The 7,863-nt window shown below is 42.3% G+C and overlaps 1 protein-coding gene across 3 annotated transcripts in view; it reads right to left on the reverse strand.

The window, feature by feature from the left end:
- GARRE1 (granule associated Rac and RHOG effector 1) overlaps positions 1-7,725 on the reverse strand; it is a 59,857-nt gene extending 52,132 nt beyond the window's left edge. The window contains exon 1 of one of the 3 annotated variants that reach the window (XM_039698142.1): positions 7,580-7,725. The gene's annotated coding sequence lies outside the window, so the exon portion shown is untranslated. Of the gene's footprint in view, positions 1-6,579; positions 6,696-7,579 lie in introns of those variants that run through there. The other 2 variants (XM_039698145.1, XM_039698144.1) reach the window with 2 other exon arrangements.
- Positions 7,726-7,863: the final 138 nt, after the last annotated feature.

Consider the following 7,863-nt stretch of genomic DNA (forward strand, 5'->3'; position numbering starts at 1 on the left):
TCATGTCATATAAAACCAGCAGCAGCCGCCTTCATCTCTTACACTGCACCAAGTTAAGGGCCATAAAGGCCCTTCAAGTGAAACACAGCAAAGATGCTGAAACAAGAAAAGGCAGTCTAGACAGACATGTCCATAAATAACCCCCCTAAGTGCAAGGGAATCATGAACAAGAGGGTAAGGATAGAGGAACCTGAAGAACAGCAACCTGCCAACCTACAGACATGTCCTCAGAAGCTTATAGTTAAAAATCACTGCAAATTGTCACACACCCCCCCCCCATCAATGCACTCCACAAACAACAATCTGTGCAGCTGTTAAAGAACAAATTAAACTCATACACTGCACCTTTAAAGCCAGAGGAGCTCCTCAGCCCTGCCCTCTGCCAGCCTGAGCCATTCCCACTCCTGGCCAAAGAACAGCCCTCAGGAAGGTGCCCAAACACACAGCAACCACCCGGCCCCTCCTGGATCTGACAGGCACCTGGTATCTCTGAAATACAGCAAGGAGGGCACACAGAACAGCTCTCATCTTCCAACCCCTGCTCAGCAGAAGCACAAGTACAGAGCAAACCATGTCTGTTACTCATTTGTCTGACTGTATCAGACAACCCCAGTCAAACCTCCTGCAACCCAACCATTCCAGAAACTAAGATTAGAAAAAAACAAACCTAAACAAGCTCCTTTCCTGCTGCATCTTCAAAGGAAGAAAATGCACTTTACCCAAAAACATTTCCCTAAATCTTGTGTGTCAACTACAGATTTAATCTATCATACCAATTCATCACCACAAAAATGTAACATTCCTATACAAAAACAAAAAATGTATCATTAGTGGTTTTCAACAGATTTCATATCCAGAAACATCTGCAGAGCAATGGATTCACTTAACCAGTCAAGGAACTTTTCTAACCACTAAACCAAGCAACAGATTTACTGCAAAATAGCACAGGTCAGATGTACCACTTTTCCACATGGAAAAAGCTCTAAGTGCACTTGACCAGAGACTGCCAAACCAGACTATACACTGTCCCACAACCCAACATTTGGTCTTAAAACTGAAATAGTCATTCATGTGAAAGACAACATTTCAATTTGCATTGATAATCTGAATCTGTAGAATATCTTTCCTAAGAAGAAGGTATGAACAAGTCTGTGTTAAATTCATAGCCAACTTTTATATAAAATTTGCTAATTATCAAAGTTATTTTATAATACCTGCCTAAAACTTTACAAGGTTTGGCTCCTCTTTGGGCCTGGAATGAGGTCAAAGTTCTGAATTCAACATCACAATCTGCTGCCCTGGAAATTATTGCAATGTTTACACAAAGAAGTTTATTATGAGATCTAATAGGATTGCAAAAAAAAAAAAGTTTTCATTCTCCTTCTGAAAGCAATACAAGACAGACAGAAAGACTCCTTTGAGTAAGGACTTCTCCAACATTTTACTACAGAACCAAGCATGTTCCCAAAAGCAGAATGTTGCTGTAACATGCTCTGTTTTTCAGGATTTGGTTCTAATAACTAACATTTCTTTCCAGGACTCCATACAATTTTCACCAGCAAGAAACAAAAATAAGCCACAGAATTACAAGTTCACATACACTTGCATTTCTTTAGGAAATTTAATTTTTAGTTGACCTACCCTACTCTTCTACACATAAATTTAAGCAACTTCTCTTTAAAAACAGCCAAAAGAAGTGTAACACTACCAAAGCCTTAACCTTGTTTCTCTCAGAAGATGTGCATCTATTCACACTGGTTGAAGGACAATTTATTTGTACTGCACTATGAGTTACTGAAGGATGCCCAGTTTGCTCTCTGCACATCAGGAGTGTCCAAGTACCCACTCACACTCTGCTCTCCTGCCAACAACAGTCTTGGTTTCACCAAGACTGTGCACCATTCACAAGTGAGCCCAGTAAAACAAAATTCTGATCATTACCAAGCTTCTTCATTCCCTTTTGTTTATTTAGTAAATTAAAGGTTTTCGTTTTTCCTAAAGAACACATGCATATTTAGGAGAAGATCTATTTTTCATCATCATATTAAAGTTTTTGATTGCATCATTTGCTTGCAAATGCTTATCTCATATAGCAAAAAGGGTTGATCTTATTGCCTTATTATTTAAATATTTGCAAGTTGTGTTGCTCAGCTGGAAAACCACAAATAAATACCTAACTATGTGTTTGGTAAGAGGCTAAATAAGTTTATTCTGCAGCTGAGAAACATGCACTGATGAAGCAGGATTCTGGAACAACATCTTAGCACTTAGTTAAACATCTTAACTTAGTTTTAGTTAATGCTATTTCACATCACCTGCCCTTAACTCCTGCTTGGACCAAGAGCTGCAGCCCTCTCAACACAAGCAGCACTGCTACTCTCCCCTCCCACCAAGTACCTCCTCGCTCAGGATCTTCCACTCTTTTACAAACACAGGGACCTCTAACAAATGATAACCACCTGCATTCATTTTTACCTGCATTTGACAAATATGGTTTCTTCTCAGTATCTGCACATTACAAACTCATCCTACACTGAAGTTCCCCTGAAGAAGAACACACAGAACTGGAAGAATAGCATTTTTAGGTACCCTCTTCCTCCTGGTATCCTTCCTCCTTCCACATAATACAAAACCATCTGGTGCAAGACTTGCAAAAAGCATTCTGACAAACATTTTGAAATACCCACCAGAAAGAGGTTACGTTCCTCAAATCTTTTGGAGTCTGGCACAGAATTACATTTACCCACAGTGATCCTTCTCCTGTGATTCCCCAGTCTTTCACTGCAGCTGAGAGGATGCAGCCATGAGAAGAGTCTCTCAAGAAGAGGAATGTTTCTCTGTGTGTCTGTCCTTCCTAGGCACTACAGCCCTCTGCTTTTCAGCAGTTTTGTTACATGATCATAGAAAAAGAATATCTGGCTTCTTCAGGATGAGATTATCAGCTAGAAATATTTTTAAGGGAGTTTAAAAAATATTATCTTATACTTAGACTCTCAGGAAAGATCTCCAGAATTTCCTGGAATGTGAGCTGCAGACATTCAGGTGCTTTATCTTCATCCAGGGAAGTCCTTGTGCTTGGACTCAAAGTGTTCCCAGGTACACTGCCAACTTCTGTAATATGTACAGAAGAGCAGGAAGCTCAACTTTCATTAAAAACTACCTAGTATCATTGCCCTGAATATCCTGGTATGAGACAAATCATGTGGACACGCTTCAAAGGATCTAACTTTACCCCAGTAAATCCAGAGGAATTCCCAACACCATCCAGAAACTCACAAACATACCAGTTATGACAGTCAGGTAATCTACTTGGGAAACTAAAAGCACTCAGTTACTGTCAGGATTAGAGATAAATTTCATTGGTAGACAACCCTCACATGAATGAATCACACTAGAGATGCCTGTGCAGAAATAGAAAAAAGGAAGTCCCTTGTTCCTGCTCTTCTCCTACCCTCTCCTCTACAACTCTGCTTTAGAGTTCCCAAAATGTGTTCAATATTACTATTTCTATCAAGGGAAACATGTTAAAGCATTAAAGAAACTAAGTTCAATATTACTATTTCTATCAAGGGAAACAAACTTTCTCTTACATTCAGAAGCCATTTAGGTTGAGGAATTTATTCTGTTCCCAGACTGCAGAGTACACGACACAGGGCCCGAGGAATTTTCTATAATTGGACAGTACCATTTAAATGTCAGCTTTGAGTGCACAACTAAACAAGAGTCACACCTAAACCACTGCTATTAAACAGCCAGCTGACATGTTCCCTTACAGCATTCTAACCAGCACAAAGGTAGTGTCAGGAAAGAACAAAAATAGAATAGCTCAACATGAGGAGTGACCGACAGGGTGGTGGAAGAATTCTCCTGCTGAAATTTCCCAAAGAATCTATCTTTTGCAATGCTGTTGTACAGAAATGCTTACCAGAAAATGTTAATGCCTGACAAGTACCCCAGTGTAATATGACTCGATAAACCACAGAGTCCCGTTGACCCCAAACCCCCCAACCACTTGAAAAAGCAGCAAACTGTTAGGAAAGCCTGCAACAAAAGATCACGGAGAAGGAACAATGAAAATCTAGCTAGCCTAAACCAGAAAATACTCATCAGCTATTTCAGGGAGAAAATGTTACTAAAAACATAAGCAGGAATTGGTCACAACTTAGGGATGCATTGTAAAGATGTTTCCTAAGGCATTATTTTGTCAATGTGACCCTACAGTAAAACATGGGCAGTTACTCTACAGTAATTTTTTTTTTAAGTTTTTGGTTTGCTTTTTAGCTAATACAGCAAAAATTCTATCTGCCAGGGCTATCGTGTTCTCCTATGAGGGCTTTCCTTAGAAGGAAGAATATTTATTTCCTTAGTGCAAATGGTTCTTCAAAGCCAAGTCCTAGAATATCACACTTCCAACTGGAGTTGGATAAGCTGCCGTATGTTATCACCAGACTGAAGCCAATTTGCCATCGATGGAATGCAGTATCACAGCTGGGAAAATGCCTGACGTGCTGCACAGCCTCTCAAAGATGCCTGAAAGGCTCACAGAGCCTCAGCTACTCCCACCTCAGACCCACCCAGACACTCACAGACATCCCAGGACTCCCCCAGCTGCACCTGGAAAGGGGTCCTGAGCATTCCCCTTTTCAGCCCTTTTCTGTCATTCTTCAAAGCTTGGCTAGCATTTCAAACCTTCTATTCTGCTTTTTCTCACACACACTCACTCCTTTTTCTTTTACTCCAAAACACTCCAGCCTGAATCCCTGGAAGATGGTTTACCTCACAAAGCTTGTGACCATAACAGAATCACACAGATCAATTCCCCAAATTTTATCTTAAGTAGCCAATACACTCATTCATTAATTACAGCAGGGTAAGACAAGACTGACATTCCAAGACCACAGTTCTCAAAACAATTTGTCTAGTCACATTAGAGCTCTTCAAAGTGAAACACACCACATAACCACCGAAAGTATAATTTTGAAGTTCCATTTTAAAAGTCTTTTTTCTCTCCTTGTTTTAATCACAGTTTTGACAAAATTCAAGGACTGGACTAAACCAGTTTATCCACAGAACACTGCAAGACTGGAATCCCATCAGACCAAATTGGCAATTAACCTGCAAAGCAGAATTTGTGAATGGAATGTGTCCTATTCCCCCACACACACCTCAAGTATTTCTTTGATGGCTGAAAGGACAAATGTCTAAACAACTCCTAATGTAAAATTGTCTTGAGGTACATGAACAGCAGAGGAGAAGAAACACAAAGCCAAAGGTGCAACAAACACAACTTCAAGCTTCTTCCTAGTGAGATGAAAATGTTTTCAAAAAAATTTTCAAAACATGAAATGTTTTGAAAATTAAGTACAATATGTTAAAGATGAAACCCATCTTTAACATATTGTACTTAATTTTCAAAACATTTTTTCATCCTACAAGCCAGAATTTCAGATTTTACAGGTATCAAGACACAGGACCTCCTATGGTTTAGATCCACAGTCCCCACTAAGTTTCCAGCACATACAAAATCCAAACAGAGCCTGGAATGTGCCGTGGCCCAGAAGCATGGGATTGCCTGCAGCTTGTCACCATCACTGAATGCCTCAAGGCCTGGGAAGAGTATCCAGACACATCACCAAGCTCTAGGAGGAGCAGAGCAACTACAACACAGATTTTTGTCAAGTGCAGCAGCTCCAGTGGCCCTCGGAGCCAGCCCCAGCACAGCACCCTGTGATGAGGGTACCCATGCTGCTGGAAATGTCATCTTTCATGTACAATATAAACCCCTTCTGTAGCTACTAACAATACCCTGGCATTGTTTGCAACACGTAGGTTGTTGCACTGGCTAACACCCAATTCCTGTAATAGTATTCTATCTACCTACAATCACCACAAGAAAATACCCATTCTCGGCCCTGACTGGCTCTGCAGCACAGCAGCAAGCTCCCGAGAGCTGCCACACTCCAGCAAGTTCTGTATCTCCCTGTGCAGTTATCTGTCTGCACTGATCAGACACTTCTCTAGAACTCTAGAAACACCTTGAGATTACTGGGAACAAAGGAGCTCTTTTCATACAGCACAATTAGTCATATCAGCAGTGATAGCTATTTTGAGCAGCACGCATTAATCACTATCATTAGCAGGATTTCTGGTGTACCAGCATTCATTGTACCAAGAACAAGTCTTTTCCTATTACAGTACTACCACATAAACAAAAGCAGCAGCAGCACAATTTCTCTTGACATAACCCTGTTTTGAGTAAGGCAAGTGGCACCACTTAAAATGACTGTCAGAGTCAGGTTTAAAGAAAAGCTTACTTAGGACAGAAAAATACAATTGTTTTGCTGCAAAGAAAAACTGGCCACCATTTGTATGCTGAGGCAGAAGCGGTGTTGAAAAATAATAATAGTGGGAAGAAGTGGGGAATAAAGATCTCAAGCTGGAGACTGCACACCCTCAGAAAAATAAGACACCAGTGACCAAATCCAAGATGACGCCCAAGAAGCAGAAGAAACCGAGATTTCACTTTTACACGTCATTAGCACACATTTGCCTTATTACATTTTATGAGGGATTATTTACCTGTTAGCCAAAATTTCAGAGGCTCCGAACAGACTTTCACGTAGATAAATATTCCCCATACACATTGTTTCCAGCTTCCTAACCACCCAGAGTAACTCCTGATGCAGAATGAGAGCGGCCAGCGGAAGCACTCCTGCCTTACACCCACCAAGGAAGCACGGAAAGCACTGGCTCAGAGCTGCTCCCAGCCTGGCTCCTCCAAGCACCAGGAACACCTACGTTGACTTGAAACATACCTAGAAAGTTCTGCTGGGAAACAAAGAACAGAAAATACCAGAATAAAGAAAAACCTTCTGCAAGTCTTGAACTTGGAAAACTCACTATTCTTTACAGAAGGGTCCAGCTTTATCTTCTGGAGAAACATTGCCCAGTAGAAGACTCGAGCCAAGTGCAAAATCGTGTTGGTACCCACGATACACAAACAGCACCTGTGCACATACCAAAATGGGCCAAGACTGCTGATCCCATGAGCTGCATACCAAAACCTCCATGTGGCCAGGAGCCACACAGCACATGCCACATACCTCAGAGAGGTGAGGGAAGGGGAGCTTCAGCCGCCCGTGCCCACAGAAAACAAACACAGTTCCTCAAGAGCACCACTACCCCTTTGCCCACAGCACTGAGCTGAGCAAACAGAAACATCCAGCAACAATGGCTTTAAAATCCACCAGCTGTAGATGTGAGATTGTCCAAGAGCCAGCCGGCAGTTACAGATGCAGCCCATTCTGGGCGCCAAGCCTCAGCCCCGTGCCAGCTGCATGTGCCTCCGAAGCCACCCCACGAGCCGCTCTGCAGCACCGAGTTTATGGCAGCTACACGCCGCTGAGGTACGGCCCTCTTCACAGCACCCAGACATCTGTGCCTCCATAAAAACAGTAATGATAATAATAACGGCCAATTTATACCCGTAACCGGGTTTATAACCTCACATAAAACAAACAAATAAGACCTTCCGACTGCTTTCAAGTACTAAGCCGACATTCACCCGACAAATACATACCTCTACCATTTCCTCTCCACTCAAACGAATAAAACCCCTCAAGCAGGGAGAAGCAAGGGAGCATTGGTAAAGTTTTAAGCTACAGCCCAAAATGCGTTATCCTCTTCTGCTGGCAGCTACCATATGCATACAACATAAGGCTCGGCAACAAGAAGCGGCACTCGCAGCTCGCATCAGGTGAACAATCTGTACGCAGCCCCTGCAGCGGCCGGGGACGCTGCTGCCCGCAGGCCCGGGCCGGGGGGCGCGGAGCGGCCGGGGGGCTCCGAGCCCGGCCGGGCTTT

This window comes from Passer montanus, unplaced genomic scaffold, assembly GCF_014805655.1.
Source record: "Passer montanus isolate IOZ18808 unplaced genomic scaffold, ASM1480565v1 scaffold121, whole genome shotgun sequence".
Lineage (NCBI taxonomy): Eukaryota > Metazoa > Chordata > Aves > Passeriformes > Passeridae > Passer > Passer montanus.